General features: G+C 30.9%; 1 protein-coding gene across 2 annotated transcripts in view; it reads right to left on the bottom strand.

Annotated features, from left to right (window-relative positions):
- Sb (serine proteinase stubble) overlaps positions 1 to 10,277 on the bottom strand; it is a 98,693-nt gene extending 88,416 nt beyond the window's left edge. For both annotated transcript variants that reach the window (XM_085201997.1, XM_085201996.1), the window contains exon 1: positions 10,012 to 10,277. The gene's annotated coding sequence lies outside the window, so the exon portion shown is untranslated. The remainder of the gene's footprint in view (positions 1 to 10,011) is intronic.
- Positions 10,278 to 20,181: the final 9,904 nt, after the last annotated feature.

Raw genomic sequence — 20,181 nt, forward strand, 5'->3', positions numbered from 1 at the left:
GTGAGTGACTTTTTTCGTATAGTAGTGTCAGTGTTTTTTTAGTATAATACGGTACCTACCTAATTAAACGTTATTCTAGAAAAAGTGATTGTTTTTGTCATTACAACGAGGGAAGCAAAACGTGCGTAGAGGCAAAGCTCATTTTCCATGCATTTATGTAGTATAATTGAAATTCTATAGAAATAATAAATTTTCTTTGCTTAAGTTTTTTTTAATAACTTCAAAATAAAAATAGTTACAAAGTACAAAAAATATATTAGTAACATAACTTTCACATGAGATTTGAAAAATAAAATTTTTAATATTTTTTTTACTGTTAAGTATTTATTATTTATTAAAAAAAATATTTCAACTTATCAGTGTTATTCAACACTAAACTTTTTGTTTGACTGTCATATTCTGAGCGTAAACCAGAGCGCGCCGCTCGACGGTCGTTATGATAATGAAAATGTGCTGTAAACCGTGATTTTGTACGAAATGAAATAGTATTTTTGCAGTTATTCAATTTATATTTTATACACGAATAATTCACGATGTTGACAAAGATAATCATTTTAAAGTTATATTTAAAAAAACATTTATATATAATATAATTGAGAACAGTCGTGGCGCAGTGGCACAAGCGTGTGAACGCGTCAGTTGTGGGTTCGATGCCCACTCGGAGAAATGAATTATTTTATTGCTTTTTCATTTTTTCGCTCTGATAACGAAGCAAAGCGCGGTGTTCAATTCAGACATTGACTCTAAAATTCGGTGGAAAGTGGAGAATGGAGTCTCTTTACAGCTAACACGGGGTTCCCTCTGCCTACCCTGCTATGTGCGGGATACAGCGTGAAAATGTAATAAGTATTATTGTTTTAGTTAAAAATATTAACTATAACTTCATGCTTCGCCTACCTCTTGCTTCTGAATGCTTCTAACTCAACGTCACTTTGCGTAACGGCATGTATGATTTTGACAAATCTTGTAACTGGATTCAACAGTGGAAAAGGTTTAATTGTATTTTAATTATTCAGGTCATTGACCGGACAGGCAGACAGATATAGTGAGGTGAGTCCACCTTTGATTAAATAATTTTCATACAAATTTCAAATTCTCTCAGCGTATCTTCATTTTAAATCTGGTTTTGGATATATCGTTTAATAGATTTCAGAAGTTTATAAGTCCAATTAATGCATATTATATGAGAGTAAGACCAAGAATATCAAAGATTTGCATTGTGATGTAATATAAAAACCATTATTGATGTTAACCACCAAAACGGCAAACATCGAAGTAGCCATAAACATGTAGCGGAGGCGGGCAAAACCGGGAGCAGAACGCTCACTTATATTCTCAATATATTTATCTAGTTTTTACATGCTTTACTAATCGCGAAATAACTAAGTCACTTGGCAACTTTTAAATTTGTGTAAAAATGTGTCATAATTATGCTACAGTTACAGAGAATTGCAACGAAACGATTATCATAATAATATAACATAGCCTTCGTCCACTAATGGACTCTCCAATACAAAAATATTTTTTTCTATTCGAAGCAATAGTTCCTGAGATAAATACGTTCAACCAAACAAACTCTTCAGCTATATATTATTACATAGTATACCCATAAGTATAGATTAGTATAGAAGTATAAATATAACTGTTTCTCCGGTCTAATTATACTGTCTTAAGAATATACATGTATAAATACAATATTAAAAGTTTAGCAATATTAAGTATATTATACATCCACAACCACGAAGACAAACGAAAATAAATTTGTTCTTGATTGGGTATAAACATAACTATTAACTATTGACATAAATATCAGAAATATTTTATCACAAAATATTCGTAAAAAATATTAGAATTCCTACAAAAAAGTAAATACGTTTATTTTATTTAGGTTTTTTGTACATATTTTTACTTTTACAGTAATACTTTTACTTTTACAGATCGTGAATCGTGCAGCATGCAAATGAATGCGCGGACGTTGTTTTTAATATAAAAAAGTGAGAAATTCTTCATTTTATATTGAGAGAAAGTAGTATACATTTGTTTATAAAGAAAAATACTTGATATTTTCCTCTTACATTCCATTTAATTTCTAAGAAATATATTTTTTAGATTCACGCATTCGAATACAGCAATTAAGGAATCTAAGGAATTGATTAGAAAAATACGTGTGACTCAATCTATTTTCCGAATAGCCATGGCTGCTTGAGTGCTTTGAATGCCAAATTACTGACACGAACTGTATCGTAATTGCAGTTTTATTGCACACGATGTGAATGTATTAATGATATGAGCGGATTCGTGAGCAATGTAGAATTGTATTAAGATTGCTTTTAAGTAAAAAGGAAACAAAATTCCTATATAGAAGTTGAAGAGATATAAGAAGAAGAAAAATAATTCATAATATTTTTCTTTTATATTTTTGGTCCTCTGTATCCCGAATATAGCAAGGAAGACAGGAAATCTAGGGTTTACACACTCTGTTCGTAGGGTCCGTTGGGTGTCACTCCTCCAAGTTAAAATAGTCACTCTGATCTCCATTTCATTTTCCAATATTTCTTTTTAAAGACAAATCGTGGTATGTAGATAAAATTACATCTTGAATAAGACATTTCTACGTTCAAATCCCGTTACATTAAGTTTTCAAATTAAAACTTTTACTATCTTTTCGTTCTTTAATAGCTTTGTAATTGCAAAACTTACTCCTAGGTCAAAGCCATAATCCTTACACCTACTACTTACTTATATTAACTCTAATCGACTACATTATTTAAATTCAAACTCACTACCACTTGATTCCTGCAATTAGATTCCTATACTCGGCAGTAATCAATAAATATTTAACTGCATCGTAAAACTGATGATCCTATCTAGTTATCTAAAACGTCGCTTAACTTGATAAGCTAACCGCTTAATTTAAACGTGTCATTAATACTATCGGGATGGTTTCCTATTACTGGGGTGAAGCAACATTCTTAAGCACCTTTTTAAATGAGTGTCGTAATACATTAAAGGTGGGTGTCTTTTTTTTTATTATAGGTACTGAATATGTGCTAGGTTTTGATAATTTTAGGGTAATTGTATATTAAGAATCGGAATTTAAAATGGTGTTTTATGGACATTTTTTTTTTTATATTAAAGCGAGTTAAATCGCCGTGGCGCAGCGGCATAGCTTCTAACTATGTATGCGAAGATTGTCAGTTTAATGACTTCTTAGGAGAGTTAATTATTTCAATTTCCATAACAAAGTATACAATAAATGACATTTGCCCTGTAAGTTATTTATCCTTTTGAATAGACTATTATACTATTCAAATTTCTGTTTTTCATGATTTTTTGAATGTTCATCGTAATATCTAAGGAAACTTGGGAAATCAGTTCCTCTATAATTACCAAGAAACCTACTTCCCACATTTCAGCTTCTATAACCATAATATTTTCAGCTGTATGTCTGTGCGTCTCAGATTTTTTTATTTGTACTTAAGCAAATTAGTACAGTGTAACGGTTCTGTCTTCATTGCCAACTAGAAAAAAAATGCATTTTATTATTAACTTTTAATTATTGTTTAAATACCTTACTCGCTCACTCTATATCTACCTACGAAACAGAACGAAATATTATTTATAAGGCTTTCTGTTTCTGATTAAGATGAAAGTTAACAAATACCTACTAATTACTATAAATAATTAAAATCAACTATAACAATATAAAAGTTAATCTGACTCCAATAAAAGTTAAGTTATAAATAACTGAACAGTTATTTTTAACCACAAAGTAAGCAGACCACGAACGTGAAGCCAGTTCACTAACCAGTATGTCCTTACCATCTTTATTAGTACTGATTACGTTACACGGGTATCATCAATCTATATAATGTGTATAGGCAATGGTTATAACACGAAACCGGTAGTGCGGGTTCAGATCCAGATAAATTAATCGGTTTTATATCGATTATGTGGGAATTTATGTCTCTAATGTGTGTATGCCTGACCACCAATTAATCAATTATGCAAAAAAGCTTAAATTTTATTTAATTTGGCATATATAAATATATAATTTATTTAGATAAGGAATGTTGCCAAATACGGTTTTTTTGTAAAAACGTGACTCTTCTATCTTACTCTTCGTTTTATGGGACTGATTTTGACGTTTATTATTTTATTTTATCAGTTTCACGCTTCATCCCACACAGCAGAGAGAATTTAGTGTTAAAACATTTTGTTCTCCGCTTTCCGCAAGAAAATTAAAAATAATTTTCCCAAAAGAATTTTGATTTCTTTGATAATAATGATCCCCATAGCGTTTAAAACCAGACACTGCCCCAGCACGCCAAGCTGCAACACCATTAACTCACCAACTCAAATATAATATTTAAATAGACAAAATAAACACAAACACTATTATAGATACCTACCGTTATTTAATATATTCAATTAAATATATCGTGTATTCGGAAGCTCATTTCCATAGTAATTACTAACTATTTACATAGCTTTGTAGTTAAACGATAAATCGTTAAAGACCCCACTCTAATTTAAATGCTCATAATTTTAATATGTTGCTAAAATATTCAACATAATTTATTGTTAGTATAATTTTAGTGGTATTTCAACTAAATTCGTATATTTTGTATCATTAACGTATCATAAATTGTACATTATTGAGGACTTAATTAATTAATTAATTAATTAACTGTATATTATAACTGTAAACGCTACAGTTGTAGGTTCGATTCTCATTGGGAAGAATTAATTATTTTTATTTCATCGCTTCTGTGACGAATTAAGGCGCAGCGTTGAGTTCCGCCACGTAATGTCTCAAAAATTTTACAGAACGTGATGTCTCAATTTAGGTTCTTTCTGCCTGCTCTGCTATATGCGGGCTACATCGCGAATGTAAAAAAAGACATTTGTGTTATTTGATCTCGTGGCGAGATTTGCACTCACCTCTATCTCAAACAATTATTTTCTTTTTTTATTTGCTTAGTAACTATCTTTACTATTTTTATTGGTATTATGAGTAAGTTATAAATATATAGACCGTCGTGGCACAAGAGCACAAGCGTGAGACTTTAACACGACGGCAACGGTTCGATTACCACTCTAGGCAACGAAATATTTCATAGTTTCATTTCCTCCTTCTGGCAACAAGGCAAACCGCCACTCAACACGCAATGCCTCCAGAATTTGGCGGAAAGTGGGGAACTGTTAATGGGAACGGAGTGTCTTAACATTAGGTTCCCAGGTTCCCTCTACCTACCCAGCAATATGCGGGATACAGATTGAACCTACAAAAAAAGAACAAATTGATTGATTGAATCAAACCCATGACCCACGAATTAACAATCTGAGTAACTAAGTAACCCGACAGGATACGGACGATGCACTTATGTAAATCGTTCACTTACGATAAAAAGTATCTATCAGATGACTCATTGAAACGGCATCTTTAAAATGTATATAAAATGACCCATAGACTAATGATAGCGTAGGAATTTGAAAAATATTATTAAGTACAGCCTTTTACCATTTCTTAGAAAGATGATAAAAATGTAGTATAAAATACATATTATATCTTGTATATTTGTAAAGATTTTGCATTCACAGATATTTTTTTAGTTTCGTGCTGTGTTCCACCTAAAGCCGAATAGACAGAGGGAACCTAGTGTGATGACACTCTGTACCCTATTCTCCGTCCAATTCTCAGGATATTGTGTGCTTAGTGGCAAAGCTCAACGAACAAATCAAACGAAACAACAAATTTAATTTTTATGATATTTAATTTTGCAAGATCATGAGTTCAAAGCGGATTTTTTAAATTCTCAATTGATTTGACCAAAAAATTATAAGAAATTGTTATAGAATTATTGAGTTAAATCACTATCACTATTAATCACAGTGTGATGAGCTTGATGACCATTTTCATCTAAATAAAAAAATTATAATTTTTGTACAATTCCCGACTACCCAGAATATTACGTAGCTGAACCTGATACAAAGTAAATTGATTAAAAGATACACAAAACACTATAATTGCACTTAATTAGTCTACTTTTGCCCGAAAGGTTCTCAGGTATTCATTTTATTATTAACTTGACGGTAATTTGCGTTTCACGTTCAAGAGGTCCCAAGCAATATTGCTTCTGAAAGCGGAGTTCGTGTGAATGTCGAAATTAATTTTTGTTCATGGCTGTGTATATTTTTATTTAATGTTTGTGTTTTATTCAAGGCATTTGAGAAAATTCTTTAAAAGTTATAATTTTTTTTCAAAAATATATTATGTTTAGTAAAAATAATTGAAGGCGTAATATAAATTATTAAATAAAAAAATAACACAAATACTTCCTTGACGGATTTGGTAACCTAAATTTGCACTAAAATAAATATTTATATAACCCTATATAAAAATATAGACTTTGTTACATAAATATAAAAAATATATTTAATCTTTTGGAACTGACTTACCAAAAGTTTTATTTTTTTGCATAATGTTTTGCTTCCGTTATAATAGCTGCAATCTGCAAGCCAAATATTTGCTCAAACCGTTCATTTATTTAGCTGAGCGAAGCTAATTTTTCAGTTTACATTTTTTCCTTCTATATTTAAATTTAAAAATATATATTTAAATTTTAAAAATTACAATGTCTATCACATGTTAGCGTTGTGAATTTATTATAATGTAAAGTTATTTTTATTAGTATTTTGTTGTTAAACTTTATAAGTAATATTTTGTGAAGTCAAATGACACAATTTTGTTATAATTGTATTTGTCAAGATAGTTGTTGATTTGACTAATAATATAAAAGGCATGGAATTAGTAGTCGGGATTCATTCCTTGCCTGAGCCTCGACAAATACACTTACTTTACGGCACAGTGGTATCAATCAATAAAGTGTTGGAACCGAATGGTTGTTTCTATTCTTAACCTGAAGAAGCTTTTACACACACTAAACACTAGCTATTTCTATTCATATATCTTCTATTTCTTAAATTGTGAGATTGAATGTTGATTTGTGAGATTGATGAGAATAGAAATACATGTTAATTCGATCTCCCTCTTTTCATATAAGTACACATTAAATATCGACGTACACATAACGAGCCTCATGCGTCATCACAGCTTTTACACAGAAAGGTAGACAGAGAGACTCAATTACTAAAGCACTCCATTTTCTTCCTTTTCTTCAGCTTCATAATGTATCCAGCAGATAGCTGTTTTCTCAAGTAGGAGTCGAACCCACAACCTGATGCGCTTAAACGACTGGTCACTCTGTTCTCCGCTCAATATTTAACGAAGCGAAGCGTGCTATTAAAGAAATCTACGTCCAGTAAAATATTTGTCCTAAATATATTCTGAACTTTTAATTAACATGTAAGATAACATACCCCCAACTAAACAACTATAGCAGAAAATGTACAAGAATTACAAAATAAAATCAACAAACTAATACATGTAAGTAAGCCATTAAAATCTACGTATTCATTTACTCAGCACGCGTTACGTTTATTGTTATTAATTAACTTTATGAACACTAATTCGAGCCTGCGTACCGGGTCGATACACTTCTGGCTCTCACTATGCCACTGACATACTACTATGTGAGGTAACCATGCATTTAACTTTATAGATACTATATATATTTTATATTTTAGACACTGTAATATTATTTTTAGCTTCACGCTGTATCTGGCACACACCGAGTAGACGGAAAGAAACTAAGAATCTAGTGCTTTAAACAATCCATTCCCATTAAGACACTTCTATTCTCCACTTTACGTCGAATTCTGGAGGCATTGCGTGTTGAATGGTGAACTCAATGCCGCGCTTTTGCCTATTTACCAGAGAGAGAAAATAAAAATTTTAAATATTTAATTTCCTCTAGTGGAAATCGAACCCACAACCGTAGCACTTTTGTGTAACAAATTGATTGCCAATTATTTATAATATGTTTTATACACTTAAAAAATATTTAACAGTATTTGCCACGTCTCGAATGTTTAGTAAAAAGTAGGGCACGAAGTGTTTTAACACTAGGTTTCCTCTGTCTACCCTGCTATGTAAATAAAAACGTTAAGGTGCTTAAACTATACTAAATATATCAATGTCATAGCCTAATAAATAATATGATAGCCTATCAAATTCATTGATATCAACTTATCATTTGAAACTGCAAACTAATTACACCACAGTGTTTAAGTGTCACTTATTTCCAATCCATGGTAACCCCACTCGTAGGAAGCAATCTTCGTTTTGCCTTTTGAGTCGTTGCATTTTGCATGAGTATTAGATATCTGTTCTATTATTCTACATTCTGTACTGGATCGTTTCTTATGATAATGTTATTCGTTTTATATGAATTGCTCGTGCTTCACATTTTATCATATGATTTACGTTCATGTATAATATTTATCGATATTTGATCGATTTGAATTGAAATTGTGTATGAATATGAAATGAGACGTAAATATTGTTTTTTTTATAGATCGATTGTCTTTAACCCGTATGTACGAGTACATGGATATCTTTCTAATATGGCCATTGACTAGGGGGGCCAATCAAGAGTGACAAGTTCATTTTATATAACTTAATTTATAATCCTTTACTTTTCTAATTATTTACTTCATTCGCATTCGTCATATTCTGGACGATAATGATGATGAAAACCTACACATATCACTAAATTTTTATATTGTAAATTAGTCTCTTTAAATTCAACATTTCACTTTTATTATCAATTTTTATTGATTCCTAATTTTATATCTTTCCTCAATTAATATATTTATTTTAAATAAAAGCATACCACACAATTTACAGTAATGGCATATTACGAAATAGATATACTACACATGCACTTATATTATTATGCACTTTATTATATAATATACCTAAACTAGGAATATCTATTTAGGTCTATGCGGGCGTTTTCGAAATATTATTTTGCATATTGTTTATTTTTTATCAATTTTATATATATTTTTTTATATTCCAAGAATTTGTTGGAGAAAAACTGCAGCTTATTATTTAATATATATAAGATTTTGCTATCTAGTAATCAACATATTTCAATAGTAAACTGAAAAATTGTCCTGTCATCACCATACAAAAATCTATATTAAGCATTTGTGTCCACATATACTGATAGTTTTTTATTTATACATACTAAAGTTTATTATATTTAATAGACAATTTATGGGGTACATATTAATTTTCAAATTATAAGAACAATGACACGTTAAGTAATTTCTTACAATTTATAAAAACTAAAAAAAAATAATTTTGATGTATATTTTAGAACAAGTCGTGAAGTTGATAAAGCTTTATTAGGTCATTAAAACAGACATTATTATTAATTTGCTACATCTTATAGATACAGTTATTTTTTAATTAAATGATGTTAATAATCAATTTATCTAATTTACATTATAGTTGAGACTTTGAACTTTAATGACAAGTTATATTTTCAGCAAAAATATTTCCTTTCATAATTGTCAATCAAAGTTTTGCTTAACTTATAAATTCGCTAAGTGCATATACGAGTATAATGTATATATAATATATTAAGTTATAAATTAAAACTTAAAACTTGTTAATAGAACAAAAATAGACAAGAGAAGTAGTAATCCACTACTAGTCTAGCAATGCATCTCCGCGAAAGTTTTTCACTTCGCACCGTACGTATAAAAGTGTCAAAATAAAAGATAACATTGTTAGCTGTCAGATGCATCGTGCCGCTTCGGCGGTTCTTGTTTTTTTCACATATCGAGACTGATTTCTAAATAATTTAAATACGTGCACGATATCGCTAATTAAAGCCATTCGGAATTGAGTTTGGGATTGCGTGACGATTTGTCTTGCTTTTCTGTTTCATGACCATTTTTATTTTTTAATTTTTGCTGTCCAACTGACCTATTCAGCGCGGAGTGAAATGATATAATTAAATTTTTTATCTGTATTTTTTTCTTAAATTTTATAAAGAAGTATTTATGCTAAAATTTAAATAATATAGCACTTACCGTCTACATTCGCTTGAAGATGACAAGTTCGGGAAGCTCGCAACAAAAAATTCACACACACAAAAGTACGCTCAAGAAACGACAAATTTTAACTATACTTTGCAAATTTTATTAAAAATCCAAATCTGGCGGCTTTCAAAGAAAGTTGTTTAACTAATTTCACGTAAATTCACTTACGATTTCAATGGCACGGTAACGGAATCCGATCACTGTGTAGCATTGCACTGTCACTGGTCACACGCGTGTGTGTCGGCCGGATGCGCGGGCGCAACTGACTACTGAACTGAAAATGTAAGGTGATTGCGATTTTTCTCTCTAGTTAGGAAATTCCTCAAATTTTATATTTTTTTTATATTTTTTTTCTGTTATGTCCGCACACCGCATTGGGTTAGTCAAAGTTCGATCTGTGCGCGTGAACTTCACAACGTTCCACAGCTTAATTCTATGGGACACATTTTGACCATTTACTCAAAAAAGAGAGAATAGTCAAAATCGTCATGTATATATAGTTCATTTAGTTTATTCTATTCATTTTATTCATTCTGAAATATACACACTTTTTATATACTAAGTTGATTTATACCGCCGACATTGCCGCCGATTTATACCGACACACTAAGTCCATTTTAAAGATAATTAGTTTTCTTTCCGGTGATTTCTAAGTCTGAGCTAACTCCAATCATTTTTACTTTTACCAACACAAAAAGCTTGCTTCACTTCAATTATGATACCAACAATTCTATAGATAGTAGCAAATAGCCAATGGGGAACTAACGAAGGTGTATTTCAAGTTTACTATGATATAGTGTGAAAAAATAATTTATTGCTATTGCTTTATCAATTTTATATTGTCCGAAGTGTAGAAATACGTATAACTTTTATCGAGGCTGCCGTAGAGTAGCGGCGCAGCGGTTAACTTTAATTAGGGTTGTGGGTTCAACTCTTACTCGGGAAAATTAACTATTTTCATTTCCGTCTTTCCATTCATTGATTTCCGCCAATCAACACGCAATGTCTCAATAATTTAGGTTCCTTCTCTCTTCTCGGCTGTATGCGGGGTACATCGTAAAGTTATTTTACTCATTTTCCTTATAAGTAATCGATTTCATCGTATTCGCGTTGTCTACTAAGTCTATATAAGTATACAATAAAAAAGACATCAACGCGTGCTCAAGCGCACTAAAAAAATATCATTTTACTTTAGTTTTACATATAATTTAAAAATATCATAAATCACATTACGCTTATATTTATATCAAGTAGATTAGATTACACATGGTTCAGACATCAACCTATTTATATAACTAAAACGAAAACCTAGTGTTGAGACACTTCGTTCCCATTAAGACACTTCTGTTCCCTACTTGCCGCCGAATTCTTGAGATATTGCATTTTCAGTGATTGCATGTTCAGTGGCAGAACTCAATTCCGCAATAGATCCAGGGCTAAAGTGAGAATGAAATGAAAATATCAAATATTTAATTCCCCTGAGTGGGAATCGAATCCACACACGTCGTGTCTATATTCTCTTACGCTCCAACTCCACGATGAAAAAAAACCAACAAAACTATAATTAATCAGTATTAATCTAAGGTATATAATTAAATTATACATAAACAGCATAATAAGAAATCAGAAGTATACAAAACCACGATACTGTTAGCACTAGCGCTAGTGCTAGAGCTAGAGCTAGTGCTAGATACTAGAGCGTTTGATATCATCGCGTAAAAACCGTTACGTGCAGACAATTATAACAATATGTTTTCGTTTGACAAAGCCACACTTTGTACGAAACATGATGCTCTACTTAAAGTGACTTCTTGTGGAATAAATTGTTGATTGTTATTTTGTTGTTTTGTTTGTCTTTTAAGGTATTATTTTATCATTTTAGTGAGGTTGTCTTTTAAGTATTCACTTTAAATCCATAGATAATAACAAAACTGTCGAGTGTGAATCGGACTCACCTACTAAGGATAGTGGGAAGTACAACATATGAAGTTGACAATCTTAAATTTGCTGTCGTATGTATTAATTTTGTTTCAAATTAACTACATTTATAAGTTTGTAATAGTTTTTTTCTTTTATTTGTACTACTGACAACTTATTCACTTCTTGCCATATTTCATAATTGTAGGTAGGGGAATACTCTAAAGGGCTTTGGAGTCTAAAAAGACCCAATGTTAAGACATTCCATATGTTAACTACAGTTTATATCTTACAATTGATAATCGATATATAATTTTAACAGAGTAATATTCATTTTTTAATATATTTCAAACAATTTACAGAACCCACAACTGTCACGTTTACATTCAAACGACGTCACGCTTTGATGGAAATTTTAATCATATCTATACTTAAATGACTCACACTAAATTATTATCGAGAATATGACACGTTGCTCCAAATTAATAAAAATCTCATCTTGAAGTACTTTCGAGATTAAAAACATGAATATCGTTTGCTGCTTCTCCTAGTGAACGTCATCACAAAATATTTATTGAACTGAAAAAAACTATTTGCGATGATTTTAATATGCGATATGTACCTATTAATTTAATAACTTAGCTTGGTAAATAGATGGCAATGGCAGTTATTTCAGTTACAGATTAAATACGATAAGTTAGAAAAAGATCGTAATGGTGCAGCGGGAAAACTGTCTGTAAAATCTGCCTGCGGTCGTGAGCTCAATATCCACTCGACGAAATAAATTATTTTCATTTCCACTGATTTCCTTTCTAATATTTTAAAATTAAATCTAATATTTTATAACCTATCTTAGTTTGCCCAGTACAGTTTTAATTTCTTATTGTATACATATAGAATAAAATACTTAATTATCATCTGCAAATGATCAAAAACACTAAGTTGTTAGAAAGTGCTTCACAAGATTCCGTGAATCTGTCTATCCCGCATAATGTAGAACACGTTTAAATTAAAACAAAATTATGCTGACTCATTCTAATTTTGCTTTTATTGTAAAAATTAACTTAAAATGGATCCTTTCGTTTGTGTTTCGTTGTAATAATATATTAGATAATTTCGTATAAGTGGATCTTACACATGGCTTTGTCTCGTTGTATAAGTTGAAAATTAAGCAGAATTAAGATTGAATGCAAGCTTAAACGGATTTAAGAATATCGTATATAAGAAAGCATTGTTTCTTTTTGAGCTCCATGCTGTATCATAACGAGGAAGGTAAAAGGAACTGTTGAATCACTCCGGTTCGCCACTTTCCGTCATAGCATGTTGAATGGCGTAACTCAATGCCGCGCTTTGTCTTATCATCAGAGATAGAAAATAAAAAAATACGCATTAACAGCATGCATATATTTAGAATATGACATTTGTATCCTGAAAAATCCTTATATATTTTATTATCATTGTTTCAAAGGTTACTAACAAAAGTTTTGCTAACAAAGCGAGCAGGAAGCGCTTCCTAGTTTTCTTATATATCTGTACGATAAGTATAGCTTTAAAAATATATATTTCATTATTTAAGGAATATATTACTTTATAAACAAAATAAGATAAAATGCAAATGCAAAGTGATAATAGTGATTATTCTATGAATCTGGAACAGGAAATATGCTGTTTAAATCACTTGTCAACCTGTTCGAAGCGACGTAATGACACCAATCTATGTATAATGACGCTTATTAAGGAGATATAGTATAATATAACATAGATTCTATCAATATACAAAATTGTAGCATATACTATATGTAGGTATTTAATATATACAATGTGTTTGTCCCCACATTGCAAGAGAAGACAAGCAGAGTTTGTTTGGTTGAACGCTCTAATCTTAGAAATTTCCCTTTGACACTAGTGATTAACCCTAGTGTCAATTCACTCCGTTCTCAATTTGCCGCCCAATTTTAGAGATATTGTGAGTTGAATGGCCGAACCTAATGCCGCACGGCATATACAATGAGATACTTTCCAATCATGCACCGATAGGAAATTTACCATACTGGCGTGAATTAATTAAAGGAACATATACGTAGCTACATACGTGCGGTAGCCAAATTCAATCAGCTATGATATTATTTGTCAATGCCGCCAACATTAACTACAATAATATTGGGGATTATATAATCTTACTGACAACTGATATCTTTGATGGTAAATACATAACATTGTATATAATACATTCAGATATAACATAGTAATGTATATAAAACATTCAGATATAACATAGGTGACGTCCAAGAGACACTGGTTAAATTTAATTACGGTTTACTTTTTATACGTAAGTTAAAAATATTTAACATATAGGAATGTACTCGAAAGGCATATAATATAAAAAAAAAACCGACCAAGCGCGATGGTTCCCTACAGAAATTGGAGATCTCAAGCTTTTTCATCTGATATCTCAATTGAATTAGCGGCTTTAATATCAAATTTTGCCCCCCCTTTAAAATGATTCTTTTTTAAGATTTAACCAAAAATGTATCGCTTTCTGATTTTTTATGAACTAGTAACTACGTGTAGAGGCTAAGTTTTAAGTAAATGTAAAGAAATACGTTTTTTCAGGAAATCTAGGGAAGGTACATCTGAGTATATATTCAAAGTGATCTTATAAGGGTTCTTTTTTCCATAAAAAGAACTTACGTAACCCTAAAAATAATTATATTTCCTAATAGAATTGAAAAAAAAATATTCGGTGTGCGACCCCGACTCGCGCTTGTCAGGTTTTTTCATTACTTTTAACTTTTTACTTTTTTAAATATTTTTTATCTAAGCATGTATTTTACTTCCATTTTAAAAGGAGTATGTAAGGCAGCCTCTGCCGTATCCATTAAATGAAACAAGCTTATGACAATGTTGCGTAATGAGAATATAAAATGTTATACGTAGCAAACATACGAAATTATATATATTTTTGCTTCTACGAGCAATTTGTTGAGCAGAAATAAACTAATGATGTATCATTTACTTACTTTTTCATTTTTATCTATAATGAAAGTTGCTAAAGGAAAAGTAAGTACCTATTCAAAAACTCGGCGTTTAGGTCCACCACACTACACTCAATGTCTAAAGTTGGGCGGTGCGTGGGGAACAGAGTGCCTAAGCACTAGGTCCCCGTTACCTATACTGCTATGCGGAGAAAAACGTCTAGCCGCTTATTTTTATATTGTTACGTATCAGTATAGCAGTATATTTACATAAACTGCCTAAAGTAAAATCTGGCCTTAATGGGTTTACTGACAACATTTAAAATGGCTATCATTTCAACAGTCAGCTAATTAAAGAGATTTTGGTCAGCTCCCAATTTATTTGTTGGCAAGCAAAGTAAATTAAGCTTTGTAAGTGATTAGCAAAAATAACTTAGGCACAATTGTAATTTTTTTCCGCATTTCTTGCAGCTTTCGGGGTGGGCAGAGAGTTCTCTGCACTAAGTTTAGTGTTAAGATATTTTATTCTCTACTTTGTGTCTATTTCTATATATGTCAAATATTTTACCTAGTAAAGCCCGAATTCACGACTATTACGTCATACCGTTGTTCACTTTTATAAAGCGATGATGATATCAATTAACTTTTTACCTCATATTTCCTGCGTTTTCAAAAACCTAATTTAATAGTTTCCCATTTACTTATTCATAAATTAAATATACTATGATAATATTCGAAAGAACTTGTGTAGGCTTTACTGAGTCTTTTTTAGATTGATTATTTAAAATTATAAAATATTTTAAAATTAAATAATAAAAAGCAAAATGGTACGGATCAAATTTGTAGCCAGTTTCTAAAAAAAAATCCCATTTCAAATAAGTCAGTCAGTCTTATTAACCAAACTATCTTTAGCCATAATGAAACCGAATCCGCTATACGATAGGCCATTAAGCTCTTCTCAGTAGAAGACGAAGCTTCTTCATAAATCACGGTCATTTGCGCGCAGAACAGGTGAAAGTGATCTAACCGATTAACCGATGCATCTCCGTGCAGGGAACGTGTCGATATCTTTGAAGATGTACTGAAATAATGAATGATGAAAGTTACTTTTGTGTTGTCTATATGTATATTTGGAAGTGTGTTAGTTGTTTTATGGAGATTTTGTGTTTTTTTGTGTTTATAAGTATAATCAGCTTCACGCTGTATCCCGCACACAGCAGAGGGAACCTAACCGTTCCCCACTTTCTGCCTAATTCTGGAGGCTTTGCGTGTTAAGTGGCAGAACTCAAATGTGTAATATTTAAAACATTTTTATACATTTATATAGTCTACACATAAAGCTACTGGACTAGGTAGTTGCAAATAACAAATAACAAATTTCAAGTAGGTATGCATTTAGATTAAGGAGTGTATGGCAGCAATAAAAGAGAAAATTTCTATTTGTTTTATTTTTTTACACTTTCGAGTAACATATAAATAAATGTACAAATACATAAAGCCAAAAAAGAACATAGCAAATTTGCGGTCTAAGCTGACAATATTATAATATATTTCTGATGCATATAAATAAAACAAATAAAAACATCTAAGTTAGCAGATACATAAGAAAATAATTCAATAATTCAATCTCACAATTAGCATAAAGCGTGCGCAGCTAAGGCTGTATCTCCAGAATACTTTGTCCACTACCTACAAGTGCACCATAATCTACACGCGACCCTCTCTCTCTGCATGATCGTAAAACAGAAACTACTTTAATTTACATATCCATGAATATAATGTAGATAAAAACATATTAATCTTTTAAATGTGAGAGTTTGTATGTTTGTCGCTCAAACGAGGATTCAGAAATGTCTGAAGCTTAGATAAAATTTGATGAAATTTGAGATAAATATAACCTAAAAATTTAGGCGGCGTTGAGTTATGCTCAGGACACTCTACACGCAGTTTGTCATATTATGAATGGATATTAATCTTATTGTATAGAGACGAACAACGTCTGAGTCAGACTGTAAACGCCACGGTTGTTGATTCGATTCCTACTCGGATTATTTACATTTCCCTTCTCTGACTTGAGTCAATGTCTCAACTTCGTGTGAAAAACAGAGAATAGAGTGTCTTAACACTAGGCTCTCTCTCACAGCTCTACGACTTGTCAGATACAGTCTAAAGCTAGAAAAAAATGTTCTAACAACATCGGTGTGATACGTACTAACATTTTACTGCGTTTGTACTATAAAAAAAGATAATTGGTAAGCGTTGTATGGCGCTATAAATCTGCCGAGTTTATCGATATATTAACTATTCCCTTATTTTATAGGCTCTTCTCTGACAGACGGCTTTAATACTCGCCTAATGTAAATAACTGGCAATCTGTGACAGATGGATATTAAATTAACGAGAAAGTGTGTCTGTTAATCACTGAGTGGGATCAGTGAATTGATTATTTTTATGTTTTCCTTATTTACATATTTGTTATTCGTTATTTAATCTATATTGTTTTATATATGTATGGTTTTTGTATTTTATCGACATTATAATTGGTTTTATTCTTGATTAAATTGAAAAATGTTTCGTCTATATATTGGGAAATTGCAAAATTAAATTATAATAAGAAGTTTTACGTGTAAAATCAAATAATCTATATTTATTCTTAGCAAATAATATTTTTTTTTAAAATATGATCTTATATACTAGAGACAAAGAAAACTTTAAACTCTTCTATGTTAAGACAAGATTATTTACTAAAATTAAACGATTCAGTGGGGTATTATATTTAAATTATTTTCTTATTATTCCTGGTCTAGGAGATACAACGGAGCGTTAAACTCGCTTATCAGCATGTTCTTCTAAATGGGATATATTCAATAAAAACATAAAAATAATAAAAGAATAAGGCCAAACACAATAAAACTAGTGCAAAACGAATAAATTAGCAAGCTTTTATGGGTTGCAATATTTTCATTTCACCATATCTTTAGCCTGTCAGATCCTTTTGAGTTGATTATGTTACGCCTTAATTAACCTCGTAGTATTTATCACACGCGATATCAGTCTCTTATACACGACAATAAGTCCTAGTATGCTAGGCTTGTTTCACATTTTCAATGACAATATTATTAAAATACTGTGGAGGACTAAGTGTCTTGGCTCTAGGTCCTCTCTGTTACCCTGATATGAAGGTAAAACTCATAGAGAAATTACAGGTTACGGCAATTTGAATATTGTAATTCTTCTGAATGGAAATCGATCATTTTACTATTTTTACCGACGCTGGTAGCAAGACTACTTCATTTTCCAAATATTAAATATTTATACATATTTGAATGAAATATACTTATCATGCTCAACAACCTTCCTTAAGTCAGCAATATTTCTCAAAATTTACGAAACAAACAGATAAACAGACAGAACAAAATAAAAAAAATAGCTTTGTACTCTATTACTATTTTTTCATTAAGAACGAAGATTACGGGAAAAAGTTTACAATTTATTACGCTATAAAGCTACTACTAAAAGTTTGTTTCAAGTTTTTGTCGCAGTGTGAATGCAAGCCAAGGCAATAATAAAAGCTAATTGTATATTGATTTTTTTTTCTACTTTGTATATGGTAATTGCACTTTGCCTCTGGCATTTGAAATGTGCATAACTACGATATTATTTTTTCATAAAAAAAAATTTTCATCGCTTAAACGACTACAATTTAGATTCAATGGGTTGTAGCCAATTCGAGCTAGATATAGATGTGTATATGAGTAAATACATATATCTAAGCAAATTAATTAAATATATTTATTAAAATACATCAGGTTATGTAATTAACGCTCGTACGCAACATCTAAGCGGAGCTGAAAATCAATTTGTTAACATTAATTAATGTATTTGAACCTATTACGCGAGCTGATTGGATTATATTAAAATTTGAACCCCTTTTAGGGACTTGTACGTAGCAATTTATGTCCGTTGTAAATGGAAATATTGTATTTGACGTTCTTAAAACAAAACAAAAGGCCATCATTTACCAATTTATTTTGAATCCCTTGCTTGAAGAACAAAATATCGGTGTCGAGTTCCATTATTCAACATACTGTATCACATATTTGGGTGGACCACCCAGATACAGAGTATCTTGACACTACATAATTAACATGTTCATGATCCAAAATGGATTCATTGCAGTACTTTATATCAAACTAGCGGACGCGCGCAGCTTCGCTTGCGTATTTAAGGGTGAATTCTAATAACCCATGAAACATGTGTTCAATGAAATATTTTTAAGAGTCTAAATATCAAATTTTATAAAAATCGGTGGCGATTTAAGAATTTTCCTATACAAACTTTTAACCCCTTATTTGCACCCTTAGAGGGTGAATTCTAGAAAACCATGAAACATGTGTTTAATTATATACGTTTAAGAGTCTGAATTTCAAATTTTATAAAAATTGATGATGATTTAAAATAAACCTATACAAACTTTCAACCCCTTATTTGCACCCTTAGGGGGTGAATTCTAGAAAACCATGAAACATGTGTTTAATTATATACGTTTAAGAGTCTGAATTTCAAATTTTATAAAAATTGATGACGATTTAAAATAAACCTATACAAACTTTCAACCCCTTATTTGCACCCTTAGGGAGAGAATTCTAGAAAACGATGAAACACGTGTTCAATTAAATACTTTTAAAAATCTAAATTTTAAATTTTATAAAAATCGGTGCTGATTTAAATTTTTTTCCATACAAACTGTGAACCCCTATTTCACCCCTTTAGGGTTAAAATTTTTCAAAATCCCTTCTTAGTGGATGTCCAGATTACAAAAGTAAACTTTTGTCCAAATTCCATGTTTTTACCACCAGCGGTTACGGCTGTGTGTGCGTCTTACCTCAGTCAGTGAGGACAAGTCCTTTTATATATATAGATTATTTAGCTTTTACTTGGAAAACTATATGGTCGTTCGCTACTTTACGCCTATTTGGCAAAAAATTACGTGTCTTTGGTGGTAAAGCGCAACGCCGCACAATTCAATTTGAAAATATATTTACAATTTAGTAATTTATGGGTAGTAAATTTTCAGTGCACGTAAAATACCTACCTGCTATTTAAAATAATATTTCGTATTTCAATTAAGTCTATGTGAGTAAAATGACATTTACATAGCTCACGAAAATATCGCTTTTGAATAACAATAGCCCGTAATCAAATTGAACCACATAAATTACCATTTATTCTACATTTGCTGTTAAAATTTAAATTGATCAAATTATTT

The sequence above is a fragment of the Heliconius melpomene genome, chromosome 18 (assembly GCF_056956725.1).
Source record: "Heliconius melpomene rosina isolate 202511_hmr_F chromosome 18, ASM5695672v1, whole genome shotgun sequence".
NCBI lineage: Eukaryota > Metazoa > Arthropoda > Insecta > Lepidoptera > Nymphalidae > Heliconius > Heliconius melpomene.